At 37.7% G+C, this 24,606-nt stretch overlaps 1 protein-coding gene across 6 annotated transcripts in view; it reads left to right on the forward strand.

Annotated features, from left to right (window-relative positions):
- Positions 1–24,606, forward strand: part of SYT1 (synaptotagmin 1) — a 360,340-nt gene that overhangs the window by 53,540 nt on the left and 282,194 nt on the right. The window lies entirely within an intron of this gene.

Genomic DNA, 24,606 nt, shown 5'->3' on the forward strand with positions numbered 1-24,606 from the left:
ACACACAACAGCTACAAAATTTGATTAATAGGAGTGTTAAAAGGAAATCTGAGATAGCTAATACATTCTTTTTCTACTTCTGTTGCAAAGGCACTCAAACTATTTTAGAAACTGGAGAGTTTGAAGATCCAGATTGAATTATAGAAATTCTTGGCAGTATTTCTCTCCCTTGCAAGGCGTAACACCAGTATAGGTTAGTAATTCAATAGAAAATCATAGTTTCATGGTTTAGGTGTCCAGTCTCAGTCATAAAAAGCAGATATGATTTGTGTATAATCTATAGGGTATCCTCATACTGTTGTGCTTAATCAAATTCCCCCAAAAGTGTGATTAGTTTCAGAATACTTCAAAGGCTTTTTTTATTGTCATTTTTTTACCAAGAGCTTCAGTCAGCTGTAACAGTGGTACTAGTGTAAGAAATATATGTAGACATGGTGTCAAATATGATTGCTGGAAAAAGAAGGGAGTAAAAGTAAAGCAGCAAGAAATATCGCTGTGAGGTGAAAGAATGGAAGAAAAATTTTGGGAGAAAACGAGAACAGTTAAGGAGGGTGGGTGGGATACTGTTGAGGATCAACACACTCTTGAAGCAACTAATTTCCTCTAGATTGGACAAAAATGGAACGCAAAATTGCTCTGAAAAACACTAATAAGCAGACACCAAAACTACCCTCCCCCCCCACCCCATTTCTGGGAAAACACTGTGTTTTACAAATTTCTCAAATAAAACAGAATTTCTTTAGAACTTGTAGAACTTTGCCACTTTGGTTTTTCCAGTTAGGCGTAATGATTTGGTAGAGGAAAAGAACAGTCAGTGTATTTGGTTTATGAAAGTTTATTGGTGTGGAGGGAATAAAGACAAAATAGTACCTCTCATAGCCCTAAGTGAGAACTTTTAGTGCTCTTCGAGCTAATTGAGTGCAAACTCACTGATGCAAGGAGACTTGATGGCTTCCTTGAGACTGAGAGACATGGAGTATTAATGGTGGGTAAGCGCTCTCCTAACTGTGCCTTGCCTAGGCTGTGTGAATGATGGGGCTGGGAGAGGGGGAAGAAGGCAGGTAAAATGCTGGCAGCAGCAGACCTGGCAATGAACACAAGGTATTAAATCATTACGGGGACTTGGAATATGATTAGGGAAAGTTAATGGAAAAGTAAGCCACTGTGCCAAATGACTGTTGCTGGGTTAAAGGAAGGCTAATTTGCAACACCATAATGAAATCAAGCATGCTGCCTTCATTGCTGACATTAAACAGGAGGGAAAAAGCAAAAAAAAGTTGTATGTGTTGTGCATTTATGGGCACTCAACTTTTGGTGCTGGATTTGAAAGCTGGAATGGTGCTGCCAAGCTTGAGTAGCAGTGATTTCTGATGGGCTTTGTAAAGTGCTTGGGGATGAAGAGGTGTGTAAGATGGACTGAACTCGTCTGCCAAGCACGGCTCTTAAGGTGGAGGGATTATAAAGACATCTTGTCTGTCCCCTACCTTTGAAACAGAAATAATTTTCAAGACGTATCAGCTCTTCTAGTGAAATTCAGAGGAGTGGAGATTTCACAGCATTCTTAAGGAGTGTATTTAGGCTTGGACAGCAGTTAGGTGACCGCTGGAAAGTTTGCCCTGACAGAAGGTCTACGTTTGTGTGGCTGTGATTTCAGATGCCTGCTGAATGTTCTGTCCTGAGTGAATGGAGAAGATGCTTTTATCTCTCTCCTTTTTGCAGGAAACAGTGTATATTGCACTTAAACCTCCCTCTAAACTAAGCAAGTGCTGCTCATCAGTAATATTGTTTGAAACTGGAAACAGTGAGTAGAATTCAACTTACCTTTTGGATCTCTACAGTGATGACCATCAGACTGATCTAGCATCTCTTTTTATAGTCAGAGGGGAGAAACATTCACTTCTGAAGTACGTTCCTCTTAGCTGAGTATTTTAGCTCTTTTTATTTTTTAATAACATTCATAAAATGAGTAATATTTTATATTGCTTTTCTAATTTACATTATAATCTTCACATAAACAGCAGAAGCAGCAAAAGCCAGGCTATTCAACACAGGTCACTGGACTGTCAAGAATTTCATATTTATGTATAATACACTTTATTGAAATGCAATACAAATGCAATTAGTATTTTCGTTTTTCATATGTGTGTGTGTCTGTTAACACTTTTTGTAACTAAAATTAGGTAAAGGCCAGTATATACAATGTTGTTTATTAGTGAGTTCGACCTGTTATGTAACCTTCCTCAGACTTAAACCTGCTGCTCTTAACCATCATTTCCCATCTTAAATAATAATGAAATGGCCTAAATCTTTTAAACAGTGTAAATATTTCATTAAACTTGAGTGATTATTTTGGAGGAGTAGCAGAGGCAGATGTTGAAGTAGAGTAACTCTTTTGCAACTTCCCAAAAAGGGAAATCACTTGACCCAATGTACAGTTTCTTTAACAAGCGAGTAATGTTTATCTAAAACATTTCATCTTGTTAGTATATGTGGATGCTTCTGGCTCATGCTGTGTCAGATGAGTTGTTTGCCTGCTGGGTTACACAGCAAATGGGTGTGGGTTTCTTCACAGGGACTAGTTCAAGCTAACAAGATTTTGGGATGGGAGTCATATAGCAGGGCTGAGGAGAATATTTCAGCTCATCTTTGGTGTGGTTGCATGTTTTGTTAATAAACTCCAGAAAGCATTCGTGTGGCAGCAGACGTAGAGAACGTGGTGCTGGTTGTTTTTTTTCAATCCCTGTGCAAAATGGCTATCAGAGGAAGAATGACAGCCAGACTAGATTATAGCTCAACAGGAGCAGTGCCATAAACTCAGTAAACTCCATGTAACTCTGCAATTTATCATACTTTTTCCAGGGAGGCGTTTTAGTTCTAATTGTGTCCTTACCCTACAGGCTATTGCCTAGGCAACATTCCCACACAGAAATTACCACAAAAAATTACTTCGTGTCACGAGCATATACTTTACATAATTTTATTTATATTCTCCCTCAAATAGAACGTATTTTAGATTTTATGTATATCCCTCGCACGGAAGGTGGCACAGTATCATTTGCTTTAGGGGTCTGATTCTCTCCTTCATTATATCAGCTAGTGTAAATGGAAAAAATTGTGATTTTAGTCTCACACAGAACCACTCAAGGCTTCCTAATACATCGATAAAAATGATATTTCCTCTCTAAAGATGAAGGGCACGTACCCTTGCACTGATGAGAGTGGTGAAGGAAGGAGCAGAGCCCTGAACATCTGGTGGGACGAGAGAGCTCCTGGGAAGCTGCTCCAGCCACCCCGCTCTTCTTCACGATGCATCACCTGAGGCCTCCTGGGGGAGCCAGGCCAGCTTTTCGGGCAGAGGAGCCATTTTCCAGCTGGGGTCAGCTCCCTTTGTGTCGCTCAATTCCTTTCGGAGCACCGGCGTGGTGAATTCAGTCTTACCGGTGCACGGCACCAAGCTGAGCGGTGCCATCCTGGCACCACCCAAGGATGGCGGAGGAGTTTTGTCACTTGGGACGTCGGCCCTGTCGTGCTAAACGTGTGCAATTACAGCCTTCTCATATGTAATTACTCTAGAAATAGGTATTTAAGTACAGGTTTGCTGTACATAATGTAACGCTAAATACTAGCAATTAGCATAACTGCTTTCTATTTGTGATGATCTGGGGATATGAAACTGTATAGGTGTCTTATTTTTTGTTTTGCTTCCTAGGGACAAAATATTCCTTTTCACAGAGTCACAGAATGTCAGGGATTGGAAAGGACCTTGAAAGATCATCTAGTTCAGTCCCCCTGCTGGAGCAGGAACACTTAGATGAGGTTACTTCCAGTCTGTTTTGTGTGAGTGGAATAGCTTATTTTAATTTATAATTCACCATATTTATTGATAGTAGCAATTATGTACGTAACAATGTAAGATTACTTCCTTAAATTCAAAATTCAAGAGGAGTCAAGTCCTACAGTAAATTTTTATTTTGATTTAACCTGACATTTCTCTATTCAATATCTTGCTGTCTGCTTATGTGTATTTAATATAGACAAATTTGATGATCTACTACTATCAAATAAACTGAATTAGGAAAAGGCCATGTATTGTTCAAATAATTTTCCTTGATGACTAGGTTTAAACCTGCAGAAAACACAGTGGAAATGCTTAAAGTCTCATTAAAATCTGTCTAATTTCTCTTTTACTCATTTTTTTGCACATTAATACAAACCAAAGTTGTTATTAGATAATTTATTGGGCAATTTTCACAGTGGCAACATGGTTATCTATCTTTTATTCTAGAGATACTCAACTGTAAAACATACTCTATAAAAAGTTTCACCATAAACAAACCCAGAAGTATTAATTTTAAGCCCAGTGGAAGTAGTAAGCAACAAAACCAGAAACTATCCAGCTAACTAGTATCTGTCCAGTAAAAAATGCTATTCACATGAACACTGTTCTCATCTTCCACATGAGTTTTTTAAAGTGGAGGATCGTATATCTTCTTTGGGAACTGAATAGCTGTATGATCATTTCTTGAGTAGTAGTTTGGACCAAGGGACCTTGAATTAATCTGTATGGCCATATCATGGAGCTCTGCTGACACAAGGAGTCTTCACTGGAGCAAAGCACAAAAAGGCTGGTTTCTTTCTTGGGAGGGAATAAACTGTTTTATTTGGACAACCCTGGGAACACTCCTTAAAGTATTGAAACTTGCCTTGAAGTCACTGACTGCATTGTCATGAACTTGTATTTTAGCATGCTCAACTGGTGGTACTTTAAAGAAGCAGCACATCAACAACTTCCATTTAGAAGCTGTACTAATATCCATGTATGTTGATCACTTTCATATAACCATTCTCCCCTCCCCTCTTAAAAAGAAATGTATGTATATATAGAACACTGAGGAAATCAGATTTAATAGATATTGCTTATTTAAAAATGAAGTGTTACAAAGTGTAATAAGATGGAGTATCAGCCTAAGTGTTCCATTTTAATTTTGAATTATCCTGGTTTTGTGTCCATTACTTAATGTGCCCTGTACCTTTGACTTGTGGTTTAGGAAACACTCTTTTTTTGTTTACCGTGCTGGATATATCTACCTTAGGTATTACATGTAATTTTGTTAGTTATGTTGTGTTACCAAATGTTTTGGTGCTTATAATAGCATGACATTTACCAAATAGTAAAGTAACCTCTGCTGCAAAATATGTAGACTATTAAAAAAAAAAGGTGTTACATTTCTTAAAGCAGCCTCTGGGGCTTTAGAGTATACTTTAGTTAAAGTCACACCTTTAGAAAATGTCTGGACTTTTCAGAAGGTTAACACCTATATTAAACAAAGTGCTGACGGGACTTCAGTTAATCATGCCATAGAGTGAGGGTTATCTCAGAGGAGAAGTATTATATTTAGTTTGGGGTGAGGGGAGGTCGTAATGGATGTGAGCAGCCACTTCTGGGTAGCGCCTCAAACAGCATTTGCCCAGGGAGCTGCAACAGCAAGGGAACAGCTGCTCTCTTTCTGTGCTTTTGCAGTTCACTTAACAAACGGCTGATTAGAAATTGAGCAAAAAACGGTATTCAGCACAAAACAGGAAGGTATCTTGTGCTTCTGAAGTGTGCACGTGACACGGTGAGAGGAAAAGGAGATGCAATAGGAACAAGCATTGTCTCCCTAAAGAGATTTGGCTTTTCAGAACCATGGAAAATCAGTTTTGCTTATATCATGGAAAGAGAGGTGCTGCAATCCACCAGCAGCTTCTTGGAAGAAAAAGAATTAAAAAATGAAATCAAGATCTGTAATTGCATGGCTGAGATCATGTTTTAGGGCCCACTGCTGTGATTTGCTTTAATTAGTATAAGCATTCCTTGAAATGTTTAATACCTTCTGTTATGTGAAGACACTCTTCAAGATGAGGACCAGTAGTTCAAGTTGGAGGTTTCTCGTGAGTTCTGGTGCAAACAACACGCATCGAATTAATTACTAGAGAGCTAACCTTCATCTTGTAGGTTGTTTCCAAGCATTTTCCTATAATAGATACTCAGGGAAGCCATGGTGGTAGCTGCCTGCAGTTGGTAGTGAATGGCAACCAATTTGCATTTACAGGGAATAGGAGAGGACGGGGTCAATGAAACACATGCTTTGGGCATAGAGCTTCTCCCCATCCACCTGGGCAACTGAGATGCCTTTTGGCAAAAGAAATAGCAGAAGATACATCCTGATTGAACAGAGAGGTATGAATAAAAGCACCCTTGCAGAGAAGTACTAGGGATTGCTGTCATATGTTATCTGTTCACCTTATGCCATCACCGTTTCCTGTCTATCTCTCTAAGAAATGGCAACAATACTTGCCTGTATCATGGAAATGCTATATTGACTACATTAAAAAGGCAATTTAGATTTGTTTAGAAATCTTCGGTGACCCCCAGGCTACAGGCCTGCAATTAATTGAAGAGATTTTTTTTCTTTGAAAACTGTTTTAATTATTGTCACTTGTGCTGTCACGCATAATCAATGGAGCCCCATTTGTGTTTCAGCTGGAGCTGCCTTTTCATGGACAAGTAAACAGCACCTTCTTTTAATATGGAATAAATTGTTGGCACCCGATGCTAATTCAGAGTCAGAATTATTTAAAAATCTGCACTGCTGTAATCCTGACCGTGACTGCTCAGACTACTTTAATGGTACAAAAGCTATTGTAGAAAGTAGGGCAAGTGTGGAGAATGGTTTTGCAGCCCCTCTCTCCTACCATCCTCTTCTGCATACAAGAAGTCCTTAAAAGCCAGACCCCAGTACGAACACAGTCCAGGCTGTTTACAATGAGCGAATACCTCAATTCAAACAGCTGTCAGGGAGCAGGTATTAATCATGCCAATATTCAGCAAGCCATGTCCGAGAGCTTTCTTGTGCCTTCGAGCTTAATATGGATAAAGCCAGTAGAGAAAGAGAAATTGGAAAAGGTGGCTTCACTGATAAGAAAACCTACTATAAACTTTGAATTAGTGACAGTGTGTACCAGATTTGCCTCTGGAGTGTTTCATTAGTATTGTGTACTGCCTCTACTGCATGTTAGCTTTCTGCTGACATGTCACCCGAGATAACAACATCATCTATTTAACAGGCCCAGGAAAGAAACAAATTAGTTTCCCACTGTCCTAAGAAAACACTGCATTCACAGTGTTTTCACACTCACTGGAAATTGTTCTACGTTTCTGATTTAAGCATTTTTCTGAGTAAACAAACAAACAAATTTATTTTTTTTTTCCCCAAAATCATATGACTGATTGGATCAGGGAGATAAATCTTGTTCAGGAAGTGAAGCTATGTACAGTAACATCATGCAACCACCTGCTCTCTTTGCATAGTTTGCCATGTAGATTGCTTTTGCAGAGCCCAGCAAGGATAAAACCAATTAGCTAATTAGAAAGTGCCAGAAATAAGAGAGAACACTTAAGTGACAACAGAAATAAATGTAGTTCTCCAGTCATTTTGCTCAGCGGTACAAATGTAAGGATTTCTAGGAAAATCACTGAGCAATATATTGTGCCTAATATTATATTTATACAACATCTTTTTTTTTTTTTAAGCTTATTTAAGAGATCTTGATGAAACTGCAATACTAAACAAGTACAAATTCTGCAAATGAAATGGCAGATTTTAATAAATGAAACAGCTGAGCATTGATCAAAGTCAGTACTCAAGAGCTACATAAAAGAAGGCAAGCTCTAAAACTGAGTATTCTAATAGTTTTAGAGTAACATGAAATAGTTATTTTTTTCAAGTAATATCTCATTTAAATGTAAATTTGGGGTTCAGTTATCAAAGAGATTTTTTTAATAATTCCGTATTTCTAGGGATCTAGGATCAAAGTCATGTATTGCAACCCAGCAATTCAAGATGGCTGGTGATGAGATGTGAATTACCTTGGAGGTAGCGTTCAGAACAAATACTAAAAAAATGAATGAACAGAAAGTGAATTCTGGAGGGCTCCATGTTTTAAAAATCCAACCTGTACTTTTCAGTTCTCAAATGAGCTCACAAAAACTATAATTTATCAGATTCTGTCAAGACTAGTGCAGAAAAGCCCAAGGGCAGGAGAGAAATCGAGAATGGTGGTAGGTTTTGCACTGCCATGGTGAAAATGCACAGCAATACATCCCATGGCACCACTTATGTCAATGGGCACAGGGCAGACCGTATCTTGTGTTGGAGAAATTAAGCCAGTTGAGTGTAAACAGAAGCATTTATAGCTCTCCCTGCACAGGTAGCTCGGTGACCACAGTATAGCCATTAATACATATCCTTGAACCCTGCTAGAGCAAAATGTCTTTCATTAAGCTCGACACAAACATCCTAGACCTACATGAAGCTCTCTAGGATGGATGCGTCTGTAAGCAAAGTCCAAATGTCTTTTCTTCAAGTTTTGTGGTAAAAGAGGATGAACAACGTTTTATTCAGAGCAGGTTGAGCTGAAGGCACTGAGCTATATTTTTTTATCCCTGAACACATATAAATCCTGTGTAACTTCACTGCAGTCAGGAAGTATTGGAAAATAACTGTCATACTAATAATAGAGGCACAAAATTGAATACCTGTTTGTTGCGGGGCACTATACTTGTGTATAGTCAACCAGATAATTGTTTTCTGAATGAAGTTCTTATTACATAGTTGTTTAGTCTTTCTTTTATATTTGTGTACAAATGGTGGATCTCTGATATTGCAATCAGTGTTGCCTTTCCTCATTTACATTAGGCTAGGGTCAAAACAAGCTCTAACTATCAGTACTTGTATATTTTCTCACCATCTGTTTTGATATATGTGGTTTCTTATGGATTTATTTAAAATAAAGTTTAAATAACTTGCAAATAAAAGAAGCGAATATTGCGGTAGGCAATTGGATCCAAGGCATGGGCTTGTGCTGAGAAGTGTACAGTTGACTTAAAAAAAATAGTGATGTCTAAGGATAGTATATATATTTGCAAAGTAATTTTGCAAGCAGTTTATATCCCCTTCAGTCAGGTGTCTGAAGCTGTGAGCATCATGAGCTGGTAAGTGTTCCAACAACATGGCAATGCAAAATGTAGAGGATGGGGAAGTTTACTGTACTGTAATATCCCAGATGCTGAGCTGGGGACCATTAGCCAGAATGTTGTTCAGTCAACAGATTTATTAGTAACTTAGCTTGGAAAATTCATAATCAAGCATCTCCTACAATGGCTTTCCCAACCAGTTCTTTGCTCTTCATTTGGTCCAATAAAGAGTCCTGACCTTATCATAAAAGAAAGGACTGCCAAGGTCTCGCTGACACTTACTTCTTCTTGCTCCTCACTCATTTCTGTTCAGGCAAATGAAAAGGTTATTGCTCTTTCAATATCCCTTCACAAGGGTCTATGATAATTGAACTGTCTGAATTCATGTATCTGGTTAGATAAGACTCTTTCTTTACAAAAAATAAATACTTGACTTTTGTCAGTTCTTACCTCCTTAGGAAGAAATCACACGTGTGAGCCTGTTCTGGAAAGTGGCTGTTAATGGAAGAGCAGCACAGATACGCAGTGGCATTATGAAAGCTCTTTTTTCCCCTCTGTTCATTCAGACTACATCAACTAAGTGCATGTTTTATACTATGTCTGAACAGTTATGTAAAGACAAAGCAAAACTGTTATGCCTGTACTATTTCATGGTTTTAAACAAGTAGTAATATATATATATATATATATATATATTGGGAAGAGGATGAGTAATAGATTTGCAGTGTGAGAAATGGAATTCTTAATGGCTGGTACTGGATGGTATTTTTCTAGGTATTTTGCTTGATTTAAGACAAAGTTGATATTCAAGTATATGAAAATGTCACTTAACAGTTCAGTAATAAAATGTAGTTGAAGTGGAATGATCACAAATGTCTCTAGGGCATGCAGTAGTGAATTCCTGAAAAAGTTAAATAGATTGTTTTAATTAGCACATTTACTCTATGGAAAAACAGGAGTATGATTCTGTAAACAGACAGAGCTGCTCATGAAAAATACTTGTTCCTATTTAAGGAATTTTGAACTCTCTTCAGTTGCCAACTCCAGCTCCTTACTGTTTCAGGCAGCACTCAGTAATGGTCCAGCTCTGGAGCTTGTGAAGCTCGGTGTTAGTCTGGGGAGAGGAGGGGACCTGCACCATTTCTTCTATTCCAAAGCTGTTCCAGATTCTCATTGTTCTAATGTTTAGACTTTTTTTTTTTTTCCTCCAATTTTCAGCCTAACTTTATTCATATGGCCATCTTGTATTCATTCTTTCTTATGCCAGCTGTGGCCCATAGACTGAGTAATTTATTTTTTTTTGTTTTTAATCCTTCACTGTTCAGTTCCCTGGCATATTTTGTCTCAACTTCCACTTCACCAAACCAGATCTGCTTAAGCACTTTTAGTCTCTTTTTGTCAGACAGATTTTCCATTTGTCTCATCATGTTGGCACCTCTTTTCTGCACCTCTTCCAATTTAAGCTTATCGTTCTTTAACATGAGTGAACAGGGTTCCATGGCATATTAGAGATGCTGATGATTAGATTTCCCCATCTTGTACAATAGCATCAGTACTTCCTTCTCTCCTGAAAAATCTTTTTTGATGCGGCTTAGGGTTGCATTGCCCGTATAACACTGACACCTCAGAGCTAAATCCTATGACTGATCCTTTTCCACCTCAGTCATTTTCAAGTGATGAACTTCTGACTTATGGAAGAAATGTTTTTATTAGTCCTTAGGGGGATGGCCTTGCTATACGTGTGATAGATTTTTATTTCATTTATATTGTTCGTGTTCTCAAGGTAATCGAGTTCTTTGCATATGGATATCCTAATGCTGCTCAATATTGATTATCTCCTAAAAAAAAAAAATTATCATAAGATTTTGCCAGTATAGTACTGATAGTTTGGCCAAGGTCATTATGAAAATAACAAGATTTCTCCCAAGACTGATCATTGAGGAACTCTCTTAATAGCTTCCCTCTAGCCTGATGCTTTTCAACACTAAGCACTTTCATTTTCCCTTTAGTTAGTTTCTTATTGACTTGATATTTCTGATATTAATCCTAATTTCCTCTAGACTGAGTAATGATTTCCCATGGGGCACCGTATGAAAGATGCTTTTCTGAACTTCAGATATGTGAGATCTCTCACACTCCCAGTGTCTTGTAAACCCCAGAATCTGGACAAAGGCTATTGATATGATGTAGTGTGATCTGCCTTCTCATCCTCCCTTGACCTATGTGTCTTTTCTCTGAAAACTTCCTCTAAAAACATGAAGATTATGGAAAGGTGTATGGAAATTAGGTTTACTGACCACCTGTTGCTCAGATTGCTTTCTCCTCTGTACTGTTCAACTTTTTCCTGTCTGTAGGACAAGGTAGAGATCTTGCTGCCCGAAGTGTCATGTTCCTTTTCTTTCAGAATCTGGGCTGGAGGCTGTCCTGTCACCCTCAACTTAGTCTTCTTGAGCTTTTCTTCTATCTAAGCTGTATAAATAACATAACTGATCATGTCTAATTTTCACTCTTGTTATCTGTCCTATCTTCATCCCTGCATTCAGTATTTTCAGCATAATTCTAAATTCTTCACCATCCTTACTCCATTGTGATCTTTCTCATTTTTTAATTTGTATTTTATTCATATAGGTGAAAAAAATATTTTACCATTTGTTTTTATTTAAATACAGAGATTTTATCTTCACTTTTTATCGTCATCTACTTCAACCACTGGCAATAAGACTAGCGTATTTATTTATTGCTATTTCTACTTTTTGTATATATGTGTGTGTGTGTATACAAAGAACGGATACTTTAGAGTACTAAAATATACTTAAACAGCAGGATCCTCTGAATTTTTGTCCTTATATCCATACACAAACGTTGAAGTAACTTTATTTTATAGTACACTGCATATACATAAGGTTAGGCAGATATTCAAAGGAGCAGCATAATTTATTTGCTTAGGTTTTTACTTAGCGTAACCTGTGCAAATAAAATGAAATAATAGGTTTAAAACTTCATATTATGATCTATGTTAAAAGAAGGCATTGGCTTCTCTTTTGTTGGTTAAGTCAAGATACTGTTCAGATCAAGTGGGGTTCAGGAAGACTGAAAGGAGAAGTGGAAAGTGCCAGTCAGGTGGTAGTTGGGAGACTGTTCCCCAAAGACAAGTTGAATGTATGAAATCACTAAGGAAAAAAATTAAACACTCCAGAATGAAAACCTGTAAGTTAAACACAGAGAGCAGAAATAAATGCAAGACAAGAAGATAGGAAAAGAAAAAAGCAATGAGGAAGGTCATTGCCAGGCAGTCATGGACAGTGAAGAGGAAGTGAGAGCCAGGCAGGTCATGGGGTGTAGGGATTTCAGTGGGGTAGAACCAAGTTCTCTGCTAGGAGAAGAGTGATGACTGAAATTTTCAACTTAAGGCAATGTGAAAAAACAAGGGGAGAAAAGGAAGAGGAAAAAGATTTTGAGCCTTGAGGAGAAAGATGCGTGTTCACTGGAGGCAACCACAGCTTCAGTGATACAGTGAAATAAAAAGCTAACACAAAGTAGAACAGTGTACTAATGCATGTAATAATTTCTTCAGATGAGAGCAGAAAGTGGCAGTGTATGATTCTGGCCACGTTTGGGTTAAGCAAAAAAAAAGTGAGAGGTCAAAGTTTGTTTGTTTTTAATCTGTTTCCCCACCAAAAAAATTCTGGTAACTTCTGCTAACATTCTTGACCTCCTTTATCTGTATGATGTATTAGTGGGGGTCTTTTTTGCCCTTTGAAAGGAGTACAGTATTCTTCAAGCTTCTGAATAATTCAGGTACTCCATAATGTGTTGCATTACTTGCCAGCTTGCCAGCTTGCTGTTTAAAAAAAAATAGTTTAATTGCTGACAGTATTCAGTATTAAGAAAAAATCTGGCTCTTTTGCATGTATTTTGATAATAGATGCTGGAATCATAGTGTTAGAACTCTTCAGTATATTAATTGAGTAATACAGAGCAAAGCCCAGAACTGCTTATCTCAAGAGATCATAGGGTTTCTTTTGAGGTTTCCTTTTTTTTTTTTTAAATGACTTACTTTCTATTAATTATTTAATGGTATGTAAAGCAACATGGTCTTGATTTATTTGTAACTTAGTGTCTGAACTGAGAGATTGATGATACCAATAACAATATACCAAACTCTGGGGAACAGTGTTGTTTAATTACATCTGCATGGCCAAGACAGGGACCAGGAAAGTATCATGAGTCATATGGGTTGCCGAGGGCTTGTGTGCATGAGTGTGTGCGTGTGTGCATGCATTTGCCAAATTTCTGTCGAATAACATCTACAACAAGAGGGCAGGATATGGGCATATGTGTTAGAACAGAGGTGGCCGAGCTTTCACAAAGCTCTGCTGGCTCCTTGTGGCTGGAAATCTGGTGTAAATTAGAATAGCCCTTCGCTTGCTCAGAATGGCGTACAGAAAGCAATCCATCACTGTGCCTCTTCATCCCCTTTGAAGTACCAGCTCATTCCTTCAACCAAAATTGAAGGAGCTGTGATAGACATACAGCTACTGGGCAGTTACCGAGGTGAGACATTCCTGTGTCTTCTTGAGTGGTAGAAAACAGTTTGGTAAGTTTTAATGAAACTGAGAGTCTGATCTTGCGGGCAGTGCCAAACATCCTACATTTTGGGGAAAAAATGGATGAAAACTTTAAAACAGAAGCTTAACTCTTGTGCTTGTTGGAGCACTTCATGAAGCTCCTGCCAACTTCTACTATGGGACTGATCTGACACCTGGTCAAGAAATGTAGATCCATCATGTGGGGTGTTCAGTATATGTAAAGACAAAGACACCACTGGCAGAGGACTCCAGTTTAAGACAAGAGACAGCAGATGGATATGACAATAAAAGGGGTTTCAAGTCCCCAGAAATCGATTTTAAGAAATGCATAATTGTTAGGTCAGTTTTGGTCACAGCCAGAGTTAAAAAGCTCAGTTCTGCAGCCATCGTGCTTAATAGGGTCTAGCCAGGTTAGTAGTACTACTGGCTGCATTAATAAGTATTATACTATTCTTTGCAGACATTATGGGTTGAGGCTTTAAAACTAGAGACAGGAATGACTGTTTTGCTTTCTAAAATTTTAGTGGCCTCTGCAGCATTTGGATAAATCAGGAAATATGACTCTGTTTGTTGTAAACTTTGGTTCTGTTCTTAGCTATTTCATCCTCAGAAGTTTCATTCGTAACAAAAAATAACTAATGAAGGCTATGAAATATGGTGTCACAGCCTCTGTTATTAGCAAACTTCTAATATTGTTTTATAGTATTAGGAGAATGTATTCACTTTAAGTAATTTGTTGCTCTCATGATTTTAAGTATTTAAAGAATCCTTCTAAGGGTTAATTAAGCTGTATGGGGGGAAAAACCTTGTACAACAAATACGTTCCCAAGGTTTATAGCTTTATGGGTCTACATGGGACTCTTAGCAAATCTGTTCTGTCTATTAGATTTAGGTGAAAGGGATAAAGATGCTCAGCTGACTGGATTTTCTGGTAAAGAATTATATAGATGTTCAAGTGATTTAAAGGAATAAGATAAAAATGCTCTTTTATCTCAATGGTATGCCAGTTTAATGAGCAATATTGAGAATGGCTGTAAAGAAACAGTACCTAATGAAATAAATTCTCTTCGCACAGCTTCAACAACGCAATTAAAATATAAATGCTATTTATGGAAAAAACTGTTGTTAAAAAACTATTAGAGTAGCTTGTTTTATTATGTTCATTTGCTGAAAGACAATAAAGACTGAAATTCAATTTTTCTATTTTCAACTGAAATTCTATTGAATTTTCATACTGGTCATTTTGCTCTTGTTCTCCTTCTTTCTATATATTTCACCTTTAAATTAAGAGCTTTTTTTTTTTCCCCCAGAAATAATTGGGTCATTTTTAACTACTGTCAGTGATTTGTTAGTCAGAGTAAAGCTTAGTGTAGTTTCAGCCATGGCGCTATGAAAGCTTCCAGTATTACTTGCTGCAAACAGCTTTAGTGGCAGCTCACTGCCCTCTTCTCCAGTACAGCTCCTTGGACATCCGTGTCCTCTGCCACATAAATGAGGGTGCTACCCTGAGATGTTCAATTCTCATACTATTAGTTTTGTTCTGAGCATGGGCTTCAAAGAATGCACAAGCGCTTGTAGAAATAGTAATGGATATAAGCAGTCCAAGACAGCAGATGAACCTCGTGTTATAAATCCTTATTTTCATGAGTTGAATGGTGTATATTAGAATAGCCATAACAGAAGGGTTCAATATTTTCAAACTGATACGTTTAAAAATAAGCTCTACACAAACATGACATTGTGACTAGATAATATGTCAGTGCTATGCTGTTCTGTTTGTTTGTTTTTCTACTGCCTCGATAATTATTGTGGTGAGATGATCTCTTTATTTACTGGCATTCTGTAGGATCGCACCAGTAATTCACCTGAAATGACTGTCTACAGTCTTACAGGATCTTATTGCTGAGGTTGTTTGAATGCTAATGTAGGTCATAATTAATCAATAGTGATTGTGCAAAACATAAAGCATTTATATGATCTTCATAACTGACACCTAAATTCTCCACCAGAGACAGCCTGAAATAGTAGCAGAGCTTGGCCTCACATCTCTTTGTTCCAGGCTCATCCCATTTGATGTGCCAGCATGCTGCCTTAAAATAGCCTCTGAGGTGAGTTGTTCGGATGTGCTGTTTGAACTGAATATAGTTTTGTGTGCTCCTATAGTATATAAAAGAATAGAATACCAAGAGCAATTCTAAGGAGCATACAGCAAAAAAATGAAATCTTATTATTTTCTTCTAATCTTCCAGAAACGGAATTTTAATGTATAAATGAATATTATTTCTTGAAATACCATTTTGAGGAGTTAACAAAAAGCTGTATGTGGCTATTGAAAGACTCATGTTTTGCTTCCTTTCCAGGTGTAAAATAGCCTTTGTCTTCAGCTTCTCCCAATGTTAAGAACAAGTGCATTTTTTTCTCAGCTGTTCTTTATATTTTGTCTTTACACCTTCATTCAGATAGTATATATATCTTACATTCTCTGTTCTGACATTCTTACTGAACCATCTCTGCTGGATAGGGATTGTAGAAGATTTTCCAGTAGAAACGGGACTTATATGTGGCAATTTCCAAAAGTAACTGGGTACTATGTCCTGACTAAGCAAAACCTGGACAGGCTGGAGGACTGGGCAGAGAGAAGAACTTAGTGAAGTTCAACATGGGCAAGTGTAGGATCCTGTACCTGGGGAGGAATAACTCCAGGCACCAGTACAGGTTAAGGGCTGACCTGCTGGAAAGCTGCACTGCAGAGAATGACATGGGAGTTCTGGTTGACAACAGGTTGACCATGGGTCAGCAATGTGCCCTTGTCGCCAAGAAGGCCAATGGTATCCTGGGGGGCATTAAGAAAAGTGTGGCCAGCAGGTCGAGGGAGGTTCTCCTCCCCCTCTGCTCTGCCCTGGTGAGGCTGCAGCTGAAGTACTGTGTCCAGTTCTGGGCTCCCCAGTTTAAGAAGGACAAGGAATTATTGGAGAGAGTCCAGCAGTGGACTACAAAGATGATTAGGGGCCTAGAGCACCTTTCTTATTGAAGACAGACTGAGAGAGCTGGGTCTGTTCAGCCTGGAGAAGGCTGAGAGGGGATCTCATCAATGTGTATAAATTCCTCAAGGGTGGGTGTCAAGAGGATGGGACCAGACACCTTTCAGTGGTGCCCAGTGGTAGGCTTAGAGGCAACGGGCACAAGCTGAAGCACAGGAGGTTCCATCTGAATATGAGGAGAAACTTCTTTACTTTGAGGGTGACAGAGCACTGGAACAGGCTGCCCAGAGAGGTTGTGGAGTTTCCTTCTCTGGAGACATTTGAAACGCCCCTGAACACATTCCTGTACAATCTGTTCTGCTGAACCTGCTTTAGCAGGTGGATTGGACCAGATGATCTCCAGAGGTCACTTCCAACCTCAACCATTCTGTGATTCTGTGACTCTTCAATGCCGATACATCAGTAGCATGTTTAAACTCTTTGGCTTATTGCTATAATGTTTTTCTTTCCTTTGACTGCATGTTTGCACTGTTCCCAGCACACTGAGACTCTGATCTTAGCTGAAACTTGTGACTCAGCTGAAAAAGAAATGAGTTTTAATTACCGGGGGAAAATGTGGCAGAGAAAGATCTGAGATCCCATAAATACACATGAGATGAAGTAACCAGTTCCGTCATTCTCTTTGTTGTCCTGGAAATCACCCCACCAGCAATTAGAGGAACAGTTGAAAAACATTAATTTAGGAACTTAAATGGACATGTGAAACCAGGTAGTTAGCAAGTTCATTAGTGTCATTTTATGCCAGCAGTGACATAAATCTACAATACTGTGACTACAAGAAAAAAGGTCTTCTGTATGGTTCATTTGTAACTCTTACTTAAGCGTGAACCAAAAACTGAAATGACATGAAGATGAGGGAAAACCTTGGTAAACATTATATAGTAATATATTGTATAAAGGCAGTATTCTAAAATCATATATACACCAGGAAGAAGAACGTTGCAATTGCAGAACTTGGAGATTAAGCTGATTCTGTTACCTAAGATGTTATTTTTGTCAAAAGATAGAGCAAATAGATTTTTTTTATACCCTGATTTTAAGGTTTGCTATATTGATTTGAATGTTACATTTTTATGGTTACCCTTTGGAAAAGCAGGTTTCTGACTGATGTTACTAAGGATATTTTAAAGAAATATGTGGGGGTGACCAAAGCTAAAGGAAAATACGTAGTAGGTTTTTCTGAAGTGATTAAGCATAATAGGTGCCGGAACTCTATGGAAGTCCATGGAAATAAGGTGCTTACTCATTTAGATGCTTTCATAAACTCCACTGGGTGCTTTTGTGCATCATTAGACATCTAGATACCTCATCCACTGGTCTAAACAAAGAAGTTCATGCACTGGCAACATTTACAGTGATGGAAGTCAGGTATGCTTTGACTCAGATCAGTAGGCTCTGTTCATTTAGGCTTCTGTCTGAAAATATTCTCTCTGTAATCTGTTTGGTTGCCAGATGACAAAAAAAAAAATCAACTGAAAAATTACATTTCAAGAGGACTAATAAATGTGTTTTGAAGACAGGGAGACAAAAAGTAAAATTACTTCCATATGACACAAAGCTATTAGAGGTCTGATAAATCTGGATTAGTTTCATCTATAACAATGGCTGATATTAAATCCTTGGCCAAAAAATAGATAATTGGAATCACACAATACACAGCTCTTCAGTTTGGCATCAGTTTCATAATACAATAAAACTTATCATTTGTAAGCTTGTCTGGTTTTCAAAAAAAAGACTGAGAACAATTTGATCTGTCCTGGTACATCAGACAATATGGTGCAGGTGGTTTAAAAACAAAACAGTTAATCAAGCAAAATTTTACTTAAACTACCTGATGATTCATCATCCAGTCTATGCACACTGTCAATTGTGCCTTTCTGAGCAATTATTTATAGAATATTTAAATAGCCTGGATAGTGTGTGCAACTGTGGGGAATGCTATTGTAATATGAATTACTTCTTCACTTTGTTTCAGTTCAATATAGAATGACAACATTGCAGTGAGTCAGCCTTCTGTTTTCTTGAACACAGTGCAATATACCATTTATACTGGAAATTAAGTTCTAACTCAAGTATTATTTCAGCCATGTTATAGTATTCCTGAAGTGAACTTCAAAATGGTATGAAAATCAGAATGACTTATTTAATAGTCTTTCACTTCTTTTTACATATATATTATCAGAAATTTTAGAAGTTGTGTGTTTATCAATAAGGGCCACTATTTAAACTTTTAACTGCATGACTCCCATTCAAGAAAAAAATTACTCGGGAACACCAACAGAGAATATGACAGAGTAGTTCCTTAGTGGGCTGGGTGCTAGTTGGATTTTTTAGAGAAATTAAAGAAATGTACTGAGTAGAAGGAAGCTGAGAGATGTCAAATACGCCAAGTATGAGATAATCCAGAACTGGACAAGCTCTCACAGACTGTAAATTAAAGGGGAGAAATTGAAGGTAGTAGAAAGACCAAAAAAACCCAAAAAGTTAAGTAATTTTTCTATTTTTCTTCTGCTGGTATTTGGAGAATGGAACGTGAAGGGGATGGAAATGAGACTGATGGCAGTTGGAGGTGACATCTAGTTTGAGGACTGTGACCTCAATAGCTACATCTAGACTGCATGACTTGTGCTTTTGGGGATCCTGACTGCCTGTTTATCAGTGTGCCTGCAAACCAGGGTGGAAATGATAGGAGAAAGAAAATGGGGAGAAATCGTTTGTATGCGGTTAGATGTTGTCCTGACAAACTGAGACACGAACTGTGAAGTCTATCTGTATTGGGTCTGACGGGGATGGAACTAACTTTCTTTATTACAGGTTGCATGGTGCTGATTTAGGTTAGTGACTAAACCAGTGTTGATAACACACCAGTTGCTGAACAGGGCTTGTACAGCATCAGGGCCTTCTCGTACTCTGCCCCCAGCAAGTAGCCTGGGGCTGGGCAAGAGCCTGAGAGGGGACACAGCCGGGACTGCTGACCCAAATCAACCAAAGGGTTACTCTCTACCTTATTATGTTGTTGTCATCTCTTAAAAGAATGAATCCTGTCTGCAATTGCTAACCTAAAAATACCTAAGTCCTTTCAGTTTTAGGTTGTTCTGCCCATATAACAACGAGTGACTTGCAAAACACCTAATCAGGAGCTACAGACTGAACTACTGACCTTGCAGCTTTAGACAATTTGAAGCCTGCACAATTAGTTGAGTCTTGCATTAACACATATCTCAAGACCATTGGATTAAGTGTCCTTTAGCTGAATATTGCTCATTATATGCTAAAAGGATTATGTAATGCAATATGCAAATGTGTAACCAGTTGACTCTTTAGGGTGTGAACGTAGTGATAAGATTTTGTATATAATGCCTTTTACTTTTCTTGCTGGCAAGCGGGCTTTATTCCAGCGTCCAGACTTGCGCAACTCTGTAATAAATATCTCCTCTCTGTGTGCTAATTTTGGCTCATTTGTATATACACTGGGTAAAGAACCCTGTTTGGGGACAGCAATGTCATTCTCAGCAATAAAAACTTAGTCTTTCCAAAGTAATTGTCGCTTGGAGGCTGCGTGAGCATTGTGCTGCTGGTGGGAGGCAGGGAGTGATTGCCTTTGCTTCACTTGTGTATTCTTTCTCCTTCTTTTTCCCATCACTTATTAAATTGCCTTTATCTTGACCCACAAGTTTCTCTAGTGTTTGTGCTTCAGATTCTCTCCTCCATGCAGGGAAGTGGAGTGAGTGAGTGACTGGCTTAGTTTTTGGCCAGGGTCACCCTACCACAGTGTCTGAAACTTGAGAGTTCTCTGAATCCCACTGTTTAGAGATGAAGTGGTAGTGTCTGTTTATTTGTAGTTAAAAATATTTGGTTGAAAATTTGCAAACAAAAGAAAAAAAGGGTAATATTGACATGGATGTTGTCTAATAAACTGTCAATGACCATTTGGGGTTTTTTTTAAGTTCTTCTGGCACTGTGTTATTACTTCTCTGAGAAGATCTTCTGTATCACTTAATATTCTGTTGTAGGTTCTCAGAAAACACTTGTTTATTACTTCACAGCTTTTAAGCCTGATCATGTAATACTGACAAACCTCAGAAAATCCTTAGAAAACTAAGTAGGTTTTTTTTAATGTGTTTTTAATGGATTTTTCTTGAGCAGTATTTTTGAAGTAATGATTTGAAGGCTTATGAAGCCATTGGTCAAGAGATTTTGCTCATCACATGGGGACTACATCAATGAGTTTGAACTTACTTTTGTTATTCAAATAATCAAGCAATTTGTATCTGGTTATTTTCTTCACTTCTGTTTTGAGTCTTGAGAGAAACAGAACTATCTACAATAAGGTCACATTGTCTTTCAGAATGTCTAGTTGAGGTGAAAACTAAAAGACTATAAAACTACATTTCACCTGCACCCACACAGAGGCAACATGGATTAGTTTCCTCTCCTATTAGGTGTTGTATAGGCATTTCCTTATAGTTAAGAAAGTAGTACTTCAGAGACAGACGAAAATAATTAAAAATTGTATCATTACCACATCCTGGCTAGTGTGGGATTATGAATTTGATATGAATACATTGATGTTCATTAATTTATATGCATATATGTAAAAGTTAAAAATAGAAAATGCAGGTTGAAAAAATACGTGGGCCTTGCACTCTTTCCTCTGCCAATGAAGAATTAGCTGTGCCATGTATTTGTTTTTCTGAACTAGTTTTAAAATCTCACGTATGCTGTAATTTATATCATTCCTGTTTAAAACCTGGTTTCAGTGTTGTAAGTTGACTGTGATGATCCCATGTTTACCTGTTTCCTAATAAGCACAAGTGTAAAAACTAGTGATGTAAGCTGTGTTGCAAAATGGATAATAGGAACTCCAAGCTGAAAATGCAAAGCACTCCCACTCTTAAATGACTCTTTATTGTAACTTACCATGATACGACTGCTTTATGTGCACGCCTATTCATTGCTTGAGTGTAACATTTTAGTGTATATTCTGACAAGGAAGCTTCCTGGATAGTGGATGAAAAAGAAGCAGTGATGAACTTTTCATTCCCTCAAAACAGGAACACCAATTTTCAAGGGAGCTAATTAAAATCTTTATCTGATCCCTAGCTGTGAGAGAGCTCTGCCTGAATGCATGTGATAGGTTCATGCCTTTTGAGATTTCTAATTTGATTGTATATTCTTTTCCTGGTTTTATGGTTACAGCATTTGTATTTTTTATGTTCATAAGTTTTCGCCAGAGGAAATGGCAGCCATCCCTTCAAATGCTGCAGTTGGGAAGTAGTGCTTTGCAAGTGGATTTTTTTTTTCCTTTGTGTATGTGAGAAGAATGGCAAATCAACTCATCAAAGCTCTTTGTAGGGGAAAATTCTTCTTCCAACCTAATAATGTCTTGTTTTGAAGAGAGTCCAACCTGAGAAAACGTACAGGAGCTCCTATTGCCAAAGTTTTGTGAAAATTGTTTTGTCGTCTTAAAAAGGACATGCAGAGTTTCCTAGGTACAGACTGGCACATTGTACATCAGCTGGATTTCGGCAAAGAACATTAAACTCTTAATTTGGCATTACGAGTTGTCAGCTGGTCACATCAGTTGACTTTAATAATTGCTAATTGAGCAAATGCACAGAACTGGAAGACAGAACCTCAGAAACTTTCCTTTTTGCTGTCAGCTTGTTAGTTTTATGTGTTGGGAGTTGTTTTCACTTGTAGCATGGAAAAAGAAAAGTTTTGTTTCCTTCTGCAATGAGTTCTATACCATCAGACTGATCTTGTGTTTGATGTCTTTCATAAATTGAAAGTCACACTCATAGTTTAAGCTTGAAATTGTTCCTTAGTAACAAGTAAATGAGTTGATCAGTGTGGAATTGTGTTGGTAAGAGAGGTCGGAATGAGAGTTTGAGGATAGGACTTGGCACAGGACTTGGCACAATATAAGGAAATAATATAAAATTGATGTGTTCAATCTGTAGTGAACTATTGATTCTTACTTTTTATTGCATGCTTCAGCATTCATGTGGAGGAAAAGAGTTTATGCTAAAGCAAGATGTCTGTCACAGGCTGCTTTTGCTATAGTAGAAAAATTAATGTTAATGATCTGAGATGTAGCTAAAGCAAAAAGAATGTTATCAAGTAACATCTTTACATAAATGAAGTGGAAGTAGGAGGGTGATAGTTACACAAAATTTCTACAAAGACCAATAAGATAGGGCAGTTCTTGAAATACTTTTCTTGGCTTCTGTCAGTTAAGTGTTACCAAGACAAAGAGTGTTACTTTTGCTAGTGCAACCTAAAGTGTGTATTTGCATGTATTTATTGCTTGCTGCTTTTGATTAGGAAGTGGAGAAGTGGAGCAGAATTGCCTTCATTAATTGTTTATAACTTTAATAGCCAAACAAGAAATTAAGTCCAAATTCTCCTGGTGAAAAATATCCCCAAAAGGAAAGTAAAAAAATATCCTACTGAGACAAGAGAGACTTAGACAACACATATGAACTTGAAAAGTGAGGTGAGGACAGGCACGTTTTCTAAAAGGGTGACAACTTGAAGATGTTGGCCACATGTCACCAAGGTCAATTTTTTATAAATACCTAGCTAGGTGCTACCATATGGATGCTTAAAACAATATGGAGGGAAAGGACACGTTGAAATTTACAATTTCTAGATCAGGTGGGTATAAGCCTTTGTGTTCAGGTGACTGTGCTGCAGTCAATTTATGTTCTGCATTTGCTTTACCAGGTAAGATGGAGTTCCTCCTAGTTTATAGACCATCCTGTTGGATTCTGTGTTTACACTTGTCTGCCTCACACTGGCACATGCTACATAAGGACAGAAAATTGCTTTAAAAATTATTATTAATTATTATTATTATTGCCTTTTTCCTTCACCATTCTGAGTAACAGGAAAGGTAGGCATGTTGCAGTGGTCTTTTTGCATATTTTAATCCCAAAGTACTTATAGAATAACTGTTTTGAAGGTTCGTATACATTTCATTTGTAGTATAGTATGAAACTTTCTCATACATGCTTTTTGAATCCTGTATTTTTCTAGATAACTGAGTACTTGTACTCTAGGTACAGTTGTACTGCTGCTAATGAAACGATGATCATGGACATAACAAGTTTAAGCCATAAAATTTTTTTCAGTAGAAATGAACTCACATCTAATAGTAAGGATTAGTGGGGAATGTGAATGCATCATGCAGTGGTTTTGACTGATTTCTGGAATACGAAGGCGTCTGTTTCCTTGCTTAGGCAAAAGCATAGGTCAAATTCAGAGCGTCTCTTGTTCGAATGGAAGAATGGTCCCAAGGATTCAGACTGAGGATTCTTACAGCCTGGGACTTAAAGAGTCCAGTGTCCCATCTCCAACAAGTCATAACAGATTTTCAGGAAGAGAGGAAAATAGTGAGAATATATCACACATTTCTTGAGAATTCCCAGCCTCAGACTGTTTTCAGCTCAGGGGATTTCCTAAGCCCGCTGTGGTTTCTCTAAATCTCAGTGTATCTCTCTTCCAAGTTCTTGTTCAGTTTCCCCTTGCAGCTTTTTAAAAATTTCTTGCACTCCTTAATATGTTTCTGAGCATTTCAAAGATCTTCCTTTATGATTGCTAGTTGTCCTATATACAACAATATACTGAACTCTGATACAAAAATACAGTTGCAGCCCTCTGTTTTGATACCAATTGTTGCAGAAGATCACAGAAACTCAGCTTTACAACTGAATTTATTTGCAAACAGCTTTACAGAAGGAGACTATAATTTTTACAGCAGTAACAATATAGAAATAGTCAGTTGATACTTTTCCTCGAAGACTGTATTACATATCTCGTCTGTACAAACATTGTATGATATCTTGTACACAGATTGGTAGATATGGTTACCAGGATGTTTGCAGACCCCATTTGATCAGCAGTAAAATGCACTGGGATCATAAACTCTGTGTTTTTATTAGTACTGTGGCAGGTA

The sequence above is a fragment of the Patagioenas fasciata genome, chromosome 1 (assembly GCF_037038585.1).
Source record: "Patagioenas fasciata isolate bPatFas1 chromosome 1, bPatFas1.hap1, whole genome shotgun sequence".
NCBI lineage: Eukaryota > Metazoa > Chordata > Aves > Columbiformes > Columbidae > Patagioenas > Patagioenas fasciata.